The following is a 9,438-nucleotide window of genomic DNA, read 5'->3' as shown; positions in this document are numbered from 1 at the left end:
TGCCAATGTGAGACATCTTCCCTGCCAATATCCCAAAAGGATGAAATTGGTCAGTGTTGGGAGATATTCTGACATCATACAGATGAGACTGATTATCTAGCCAGTAGACATTTTAGTTACAGCAGGTCCATCTCATAGAGTCAGTCAAGCCAGTAGGATATCTCAGCAATTAAATTGTACTCAGTTCAGTTCAGTTCAGTCGCTCAGTTGTGTCCGACTCTGTGACCCCATGACTCACAGCACGCCAGGCCTCCCTGTCCATCACCAACTCCTGGAGTTCACCCAGACTCATGTGCATCGAGTCGGTGATGCCATCCAGCCATCTCATCCTTTGTTGTCCCCTTCTCCTCCTGCCCCCAATCTCTCCCAGCATCAGGGTCTTTTCCAATGAGTCAGCTCTTCGCATCAGGTGGCCAAAGTATTGGAGTTTCAGCTTTAGCATCAGTCCTTCCAATGAACATTGATTGAGGACTGATCTCCTTTAGGATGGACTGGTTGGATCTCCTTGCAGTCCAAGGGACTCTCAAGAGTCTTCTCCAACACCACAGTTCAAAAGCATCAATTCTTTGGCACTCAGCTTTCTTCACAGTCCAACTCTCACATCCGTACATGGCCACTGGAAAAACCATAGCCTTGACTAGACTGACCTTTGTTGGCAGAGTAATATCTCTGCTTTTTAATATAAGTTGTACTAGTTTGGTACTAAATACTAACCACAGAAAATTCAATGAAAAACTAAGTTTTGTTGCTGTGTGGTTCAGGCACTAAGTTGTGTGCAGCTCTTTATGACCCCATGGACTTTGGCACACCAGGCTCCTCTGTCCTCTACTATCTCCCCGAGTTTGTAGAGGACAAATTCATGTCCTTTGAATTGGTGATACTATCTAACCATTTCATCCTCTGTCACCCCCTTCTCCTTTTGCCTTCAGTCTTTCCCAGCATCAGGGTCTTTTCCTATTATTCATGGTTAATTATTAATAATAAAATAATGAGCTTATTATCTTCTCAAAAATGTCTAATATTGAGAAAGAATATGACAAGAACAGATAGTTGAATTATGCTAAAGGAAGTGAAAGTTGCTCAGTCGTGTCTGACCCTTTGCAACTTCTACAGGCCAGAATACTCGAGTGGGTAGCCTTTCCCTTCTCCAGGGGATCTTCCTGACCCAGGAATTGAACCCAGGTCCCCTGTATTGCAGGCAGATTCTTTACCAACTGAGCTCTCAGGGCCATGCCAAAAGAAAACCAATTTAAAAATGAATGTGGTCTGTTTCCCATAGGATTTTTTTTCCCTTGACTAGAATGAAGGGATATTTGACCAAGGCATGGAGACAAATGTTTGTATGTTAAAAACAGATGTTGTTTGGCATCTCTTTGTTTATGGACCAAAGGTACAAATTCTTCCTGTTTCCCAGGAAAATTCTAGAACAGTGAAGACTGTTACGAACCCACTGTTTTCTGTGCTTTTTTTGCACGTCAGGATTCCTATTGTGCTCTTCTAAACACATGCTGAGGGGGTTATTTCCCTACTACAATAGCACCGTGGGAAACTTAGTTTGATTTACAAAGCATTATAATTCTTCAAAAGCACAAACATTAAAAAAATCTAATTGGAGATGGGTAGGAAAGAGGGAAACACACATACTTATATATATACATATATATACATATGTATATATATATATAATTTTGTTTTCAGCGTGAGTTCTGTCACAAAAATGTTGCAGTTCAGTTACTCTGTGTATACATAAAATATCTAGCAAATTTTGACAATTACAGATTTTACTTTGCTTGGTAGAAGATTGTACTTGTTTAGACACAATTATATATTATACATAGAGAAGAAAATGGCAACCCACTCCAGTATTCTTGCCTGGAGAATCCCATGGACAGGGAGACCCCAGGCTGCAGTGCATGGGGTCATGGGGAGTCAGACATGACCGAGCGACTCAACACACACATACATTATACATGCCTTACAGCAAAACACATATGCAGAACTTATGTTGTCCAGATATTTTAATGGGGGGTTGGCCAACCCGAGGGCCAAGCCCAGTCATGCCCATTTGTTTGCATATTACCCACATGCCTGGAGTTGCCGAAGCGGTAAAGTTTCGGGGCACAGTCCTTAAGACTGTGCTCAGTTCTGACGCCAACTGAAAGTCTGAGGGGGTTCCTAAAATCATCCTCGGGTTTGATCACTCCTTAGAACAATTCATAGAACTCATTGAAACTTATTATACTCATGATTATGGTTTATTACAGGGAAATGACACAGATAAAAACCAGCAAAAGGAAGAGATTCATAGGCACAGTTTGGAAGAGCTCCAGACACAAAGCTCTTGTTGTGCTGTTCCCTGGAGTGATGACTCATTAACCTCCCAGCACTGACATCTGACAATATGCAGGGAGTACTGCCGGGGAAGATTGCTTGCGTTTTGGTGTCCAGAGTTTTATTGGAACTTTATTCCATAGGCATAATTGATTGATTTTTTGCTTCTGTGGTTGAACTCAGTCTCCAGGTCAATGGATACTGCGTGACTCAAATCATGTGGCTGATCTCTCTGATATGGCCAGCTTGCCCCTAAACAAAGACAGTCCTATTGGTTATGATGTAGGTCACTTTCCAGAAGACTTTTTGTATCTATCGACAAAAAATTAACTAAAAATTTAAAATATAATGAATGCCAGTATCAATGTCTGGTCCTAAGATATTCACAGGCAAATAATACTGGTAAGAAAAAGGATGATACATAGGGAGTCTCCTTGCTAAGACTGATTAAACTTCTGAATATTGTTTTGCTTCACACAGAGTAGAGTGATTAAGTTTTGGGAAAGAGTAGGTAATAGGGACTTCGCATGCCATCAATAAATGTTTATTGAGGGCCTCCTTTCAACAAGATAACTGCCAGGCACACATGTGCTCCAATCTTTCACATATTTGTTCCAGACAATGCAGGGGGAAAAAAAGTGATTTTCAAACTAAGGCAGAAAGTTATTTATTCAAAACAGTTTATTCCAGATCTGTAAAGTAATTTTTTCAAATCTGGGCCCTGTGAAGATTTGGGATTTTTTACACACTTAAGCATTTGAATGCAGAGTTTCAAAGAATAGCAAGGAGAGATATGAAAACCTTCCTCAGTGATCAATGCAAAGATAGGGGAAAACAACAGAATGGGAAAGACTAGAGATCTCTTCAAGAAAATTAGAGAGACCAAGGGAACATTTCATGCAAAGATGGGCTTGATAAAGGACAGAAATGGTATGGACCTAACAGAAGCAGAAGATATTAAGAAGAGCTGGCAAGAATACACAGGAGAACTGTACAGAAAAGATCTTCATGACCAAGATAATCATGATGGTATAATCACTCACCTAGAGCCAGACATCCTGGAATGGGAAGTCAAGTGGGCCTTAGAAAGCATCACTACGAACAAAGCTAGTGGAGGTGATGGCATTCCAGTTAAGCTATTTCAAATCCTGAAAGATGATGCTGTGAAAGTGCTACACTCAATATGCCAGCAAATATAGAAAACTCAGCAGTGGCCACAGGACTGGAAAAGGTCAGTTTTCATTCCAATCCCAAAGAAAGGCAATGCCAAAGAATGCTCAAACTACCGCACAATTGCACTCATCTCACACGCTAGTAAAGTAATGCTCAAAATTCTCCAAGCCAGGCTTCAGCAATATGTGAACCATGAACTTCCAGATGCTCAAGCTGGTTTTAGTAAAGGCAGAGGAACCAGAGATCAAATTGCCAACATCCACTGGATCATTGAAAAAGCAAGAGAGTTCCAGAAAAACATCTATTTCTGCTTTATTGACTAGGCCAAAGCCTTTGACTGTGTGGATCACAATAAACTGTGGAAAATTCTGAAAGAGATGGGAATACCAGACCACCTGATCTGCCTTTTGAGAAACCTATATGCAGGTCAGGAAGCAACAGTTAGAACTGGACATGGAACAACAGACTGGTTCCAAATAGGAAAAGGAGTACGTCAAGGCTGTATATTGTCACCCTGCTTATTTAACTTACACACAGAGTACATCATGAGAAACGCTGGGCTAGAGGAAGCACAAGCTGGAATCAAGATTGCTGGGAGAAATATCAATAACCTCAGATATGCAGATGACACCACCCTTATGGCAGAAAGTGAAGAAGAACTAAAGGGCCTCTTGAGAAAAGTGAAAGAGGAGAGTGAAAAAGTTGGCTTAAAGCTCCACATTCAGAAAACTTAGATCATGGCATCTGGTCATATCACTTCATAGGAAATAGATGAGGAAACAGTGGAAACAGTGTCAGACTTTATTTTGGGGTCTCCAAAATCACTGCAGATGGTGATTGCAGCCATGAAATTAAAAGACGCTTACTCCTTGGAAGGAAAGTTATGACCAACCTAGATAGCATATTGAAAAGCAGAGACATTACTTTGCCAGCAAAGGTCCATCTAGTCAAGGCTATGGTTTTTCCTGTGGTCATGTATGGATGTGAGAGTTTGACTGTGAAGAAAGCTGAGCGCTGAAGAATTGATGCTTTTGAACTGTGGTGTTGGAGAAGGCTCTTGAGAGTCCCTTAGACTGCAAGGAGATCCAACCAGTCCATCCTAAAGGAACTCAGTCCTGAATATTCGTTGCAAAGACTGATGTTGAGGCTGAAACTCCAGTACTTTGGCCACCTGATGTGAAGAGCTGACTCATTTGAAAAGACCCTGATGCTGGGAAAGATTGAGGGCAGGAAGAGAAGGGGACGACAGAGTAGGAGATGGTTGGATGGCATCACCGACTCAATGGACATGGGTTTGGGTGAACTCTGGGAGTTGGTGATGGACAGGGAGGCCTAGTGTGCTGTGGTTCATGGGGTTGCAAAGAGTAGGATACGACTGAGTGACTGAACTGAACTAATGTTATGTTCTTTCTCCTGAACCTGTTTTCAAGTTAGCAACATAATGGATAGTTATTGAATAAATAGAAAGTAAAGGAAAGGAAGAAATAGTCCATGTCTCATCTCTTTCAATTTTAGGTTGTAAAAATGAAGTTGTATCTCTACAGTTTATATTCAATAATATCTCACCTTTCCCCCACTCATTATTATACTTGTTTTTTCATGTTATTACACATTTAAAGAAAACATTTTGATGGTTATGTAATAGTCCTTGCATGGATTTAACATTGTTGATTTAACCATTTATCTTCAGTTTTATATGCATGCATGCTAAATCACTTCATTTCTATGTTCTCAAATAATATTTTTATTTCTTGGTGGGATAATGAACCATAATGTCACTTCAAATTTTTTTTTTTAATCTATGCAAGCAGATAGGGTAATTCAGAACCTTTCTTCTAATAAATATCAATTGCTTATATAATTAAAGATATGTATTTACATATGAGGGCTTCCCAGATGGTGCTAGTGGTAAAGAACCTGCCTCCCAGGGCAGGAGACATAAGAGACACAGGTTCAATCCCCGGGTCAGGAAAATACCCTGGAGGAGAGCATGGCAACCCACTCCAGTATTCTTGCCTGGAGAATCCCAAGGACAGGGGAGCCTGGCGGGCTACGGTTCACGGAGTTACAAAGAGTCAGACACAACTGAAGTGACTTAACACAGAAACGCATTTACATATGAATTAAATTTAATAATCAAGTCAAATAAGCTCTATTGCTTAAATTTTTCTTTACTTTGAGTCTGAGTGAACTCCGGGAGTTGGTGATGGACAGGGAGGCCTGGCGTGCTGCGATTCATGAGGTCGCAGAGTCGGACATGACTGAGCGACTGAACTGAACTGAACTGAACTGACAATTACTAAGAAATATTTATTACTATGTCTTATTTGTATGTTTAATCAAAGTGAGTTTCCAGAAGATTTCCACATAAGGAAAAAGAAATCAGTGTTTTCTAGTAAGGAGTGATGGTCTCGGGCAGTGCGGTTTGGCCTGAGGTGAATAGTCACAGGGATAGAGGATGGGAAGAGCTCCTTTATGATTCTGCCACCCAGAAGTCAGAAGGTGTGGTTTTAATCTGAGCTCTGCCTCCTACTGATGGCCTGAAGGCTTCCACCCTCTTGTCTTGATGTTACTACTTTTCTCTGTAGTTCATTCCATCCTGACCTCCCTCTTCTTCTGCTAAGAAGTCCATGACGTTGCCCTCCTGTTGCTCAGCCTGACCCTTCTCTCCATTCCTCCGATATTGGCAAGGTTCTTGGTTCTGAAGTGAGCTTCTTTCTTTCCTCATGTGACACAGAGCTATCTCTTCTCAGTATCTTGCTGCATTTCTAGCGATAATAGCTCTTTATTTAGTTTCCTCTCTATTGCAGATTTTCTCTCCCTAGGAATTGAGCATGAGTTTCTGAGGGCTGCATGGGAAGGCAATCAAGTGCTCTGTCTCCTGCTGTATCCAGATTTGTCCTCCTTCTCAGATCTCAGCCGTGGGTTCTCCCATCCCCTCCCCTGGGCAGAACACTTTCCCCACCAAGTACATTGCTTGTCAGAGGATAAAGGAAGACTTTCTGCTCCCCAGTGGGGTCAGGGCCTCAGGCCCAGGGGCTGGCTGTCAACATCTCCCACTATTCTTCCCAAGATGTTCCTTCAGTCCTCTTAAAGCTGTGCTCTGGTGAGCCCATCTACAGGCCACCCTGACGTGTTGAGACCTGTCTGAGTTCTCAACTTCTCAACTTGAGCTAATGCTCTGGGACCCTCACTCCACTGGTTTAGAAATTACTGGACTTGATTACAATCTCACATCACTAAATCTCCATTGAGTTTAGTTTTCAAATTCATTTGTGTACCAAACTACAATTTAATCAGGAAACTGGTTTAATACCCTTGTGAAAACATGATTAATTTCTTTGGAATCTTGCCTAACCGAGTAGACGTTTTCTGTTTTTATTTCATGATCACTTTTTCCTGTTGCCCTTTACAGTGAAAAGTGGGTGACAAAGCAGGCAATAAGAAGAGAAATAATTTAAAAAAAAATTTTATCTAGAAATTTCATTGTTCTTAAAAAAATCTCTTTAGAAATTTTCACGACAATTTTTACGTACTCTGATAAAATGTAGCAGCTATGGCAAAGCTTCAGCAGGTATGGTAAAAACTGTTATTAACAAGCCAAGTGATACAAAGAGATCAGAAGAGCTGTTAGGTGAGTGCCAACCTCACGTGAGCGAAATTTCTTTTTTAACCCTATTTATACATCTATTCATGCAATCATTTAGTTTTCAGATTATACCAGATACTGTTCTGGGTATCAAGGCTGTGAACGATCAAGATGTGGTGCGTGCCCCGGAGGGATACATAATCTAAAAAAACAGACAACGATGTGTCAGGTCTTATAGAGACGGTTGATGCCCAGGTCATATTCCTTTGGCCACCTCTGACTTGAGCTGCGGCAGACAGCAACCAAGCACGTTAAAGGCTCCTCACCACTGTCTCAGTTTCAAAGCTACTTGAATGCATACGGGGTGTGTGTGTGTGTGTGTTGAATGCCCCACAGAAAATCCCAACCAATTCCCACTGGAATTCAGCCCCAGTTACCCACAGTTGTAAACTGCATAATAATTCTTCCTTTACTGCCTTCCCTGGTGGCTCAGAGGTTAAAGCATCTGCCTCCAATGCGGGAGACCTGGGTTTGATCCCTGGGTTGGGAAGATCCCCTGGAGAAGGAAATGGCAATCCACTCTAGTATTCTTGCCTGGAGAATCCCATGGACGGAGGAGCCTAGTAGGTTACAGTCCACAGGGTCGCAAAGAGTCAGACACGACTGAGGGACTTCACCTCACCTCACCTGACTTTCTCTTTTTGTCTGTCTCATTGTTCCTCTCTCTCACTCTGGCTTCCTGGGAATACCAACAGGCTACATGTACTCACAGATTCCGATTTTGATAGAACCCGATTCTGGTAGTACCAGTACAAAGTAATATTTTTGTTGCTGTCCAGTTGCTAAGTCATGTGTGATTCTTTGAGATCCCATGGACTGCAGCATGCCAGGCTTCTCTGATCATCATCTCCTAGAGTTTGGTCAAACTCATGTCCATTGAGTCAGTAATATTGAGTTGGCCAAAAAGTTCATGGGGCCTTTCCAGCGCCGGCCCCGGACACAGCAACTGTCGTGATGTTGATGTCCAAGAAGAACCGGATTGCCATTTATGAACTCCTTTTTAAGGAGGGGGTGATGGTGGCCAAGAAGGATGTCCACATGCCCAAGCACCCGGAGCTGGCAGACAATAATGTGCCCAATCTTCACGTCATGAAAGCCATGCAGTCTCTCAAGTCACGAGGCTACGTGAAGGAACAGTTTGCCTGGAGACGTTTCTACTGGTACCTCACCAACGAGGGCATCCAGTATCTCCGCGATTACCTCCACCTGCCCCCTGAGATCGTGCCCACCACCCTGCGCCACAGCCGTCCTGAGACTGGCCGGCCACGGCCCAAAGGTCTGGAGGGAGAGCGACCTGCAAGACTCACGCGAGGGGAAGCCGACAGAGACACCTACAGATGAAGTGCCGTGCCCCCTGGTGCCGACAAGAAAGCCGAGGCCGGAGCTGGGTCAGCAACTGAATTCCAGTTTAGAGGCGGGTTTGGTCGTGGACATGGTCAGCCACCTCAGTAAAGTTGAAAGGGGTTGTTTTACGTTGAATAAACCTGTAAACAGAAAAAAAAAAAAGTTCATGGGGTTTTTCTGTAGCATCTTAAAGCATCTAATATCTGTAGATGATGAAGATATACACAGAGTTCTCTTGTTTTGCAGAGGATGGAGTAATTAATACCCTGGGTAGGAGTTTCCAGGAGAGACTATTGCAGGAGCCAAGGAAAGGGAGAAATTAGAAATTGATAGTTAAAAGATAAGTGTTTCCAATGTCTTTAACTATAGCTCAGTATGAGATAGTTCTGGGATGATGTAATAGAGGTACTTTGCATATCTCCTGTTACGTGCACGACTTTTACTTGTCTGAGCCTTTCTGGACTTTTTAGAGGAGTGAATGATGAGAAGTTGGAGCTAATACTCAGCTCTCAGACTAAGAAGATTCCAGAACTAAGAATAGGAAGAGTGCTATGCTTTGAACTTTGAAACCAACCCTGGATCAGAGAGGATACTTCAAGGTAGGAGAAGGTCCAGAGATAATAGTTGTGGTCATGGATAAAAGGACAGTTTGCTTGCAACACTGTGTGTGGCTTTCTACTGTTTTGTAACCAAGCTCCTCGGAGAATGTGCGCCAGGTTCCATGAGAGAAGGACTGTGAAAATTTAAAGAGAGGGTCAGAAGAAAAAGCCGTGATTTGTCAAATCATTGTAAAAAGAAAAAACAAAACTCTAAGATTATGAGAGACTTCCTGGAAGGCCCATTCTCCAGGAAAACCCAGTGCTTTGACCAAGGCACCTGGAGAATATTAGAGGCCTGCGTTAATGGCAAGAACAACATTAACTGCTGTATTTTCTCAGCTC

The 9,438-nt window shown here is 42.4% G+C and overlaps 1 pseudogene; it reads left to right on the top strand.

Annotated features, from left to right (window-relative positions):
* On the top strand, positions 8,095-8,652 carry LOC102174124 (annotated as a pseudogene).

This window comes from Capra hircus, chromosome 10 (genome assembly GCF_001704415.2).
Source record: "Capra hircus breed San Clemente chromosome 10, ASM170441v1, whole genome shotgun sequence".
Lineage (NCBI taxonomy): Eukaryota > Metazoa > Chordata > Mammalia > Artiodactyla > Bovidae > Capra > Capra hircus.
This window is presented reverse-complemented; position numbering and strand designations above follow the sequence as displayed.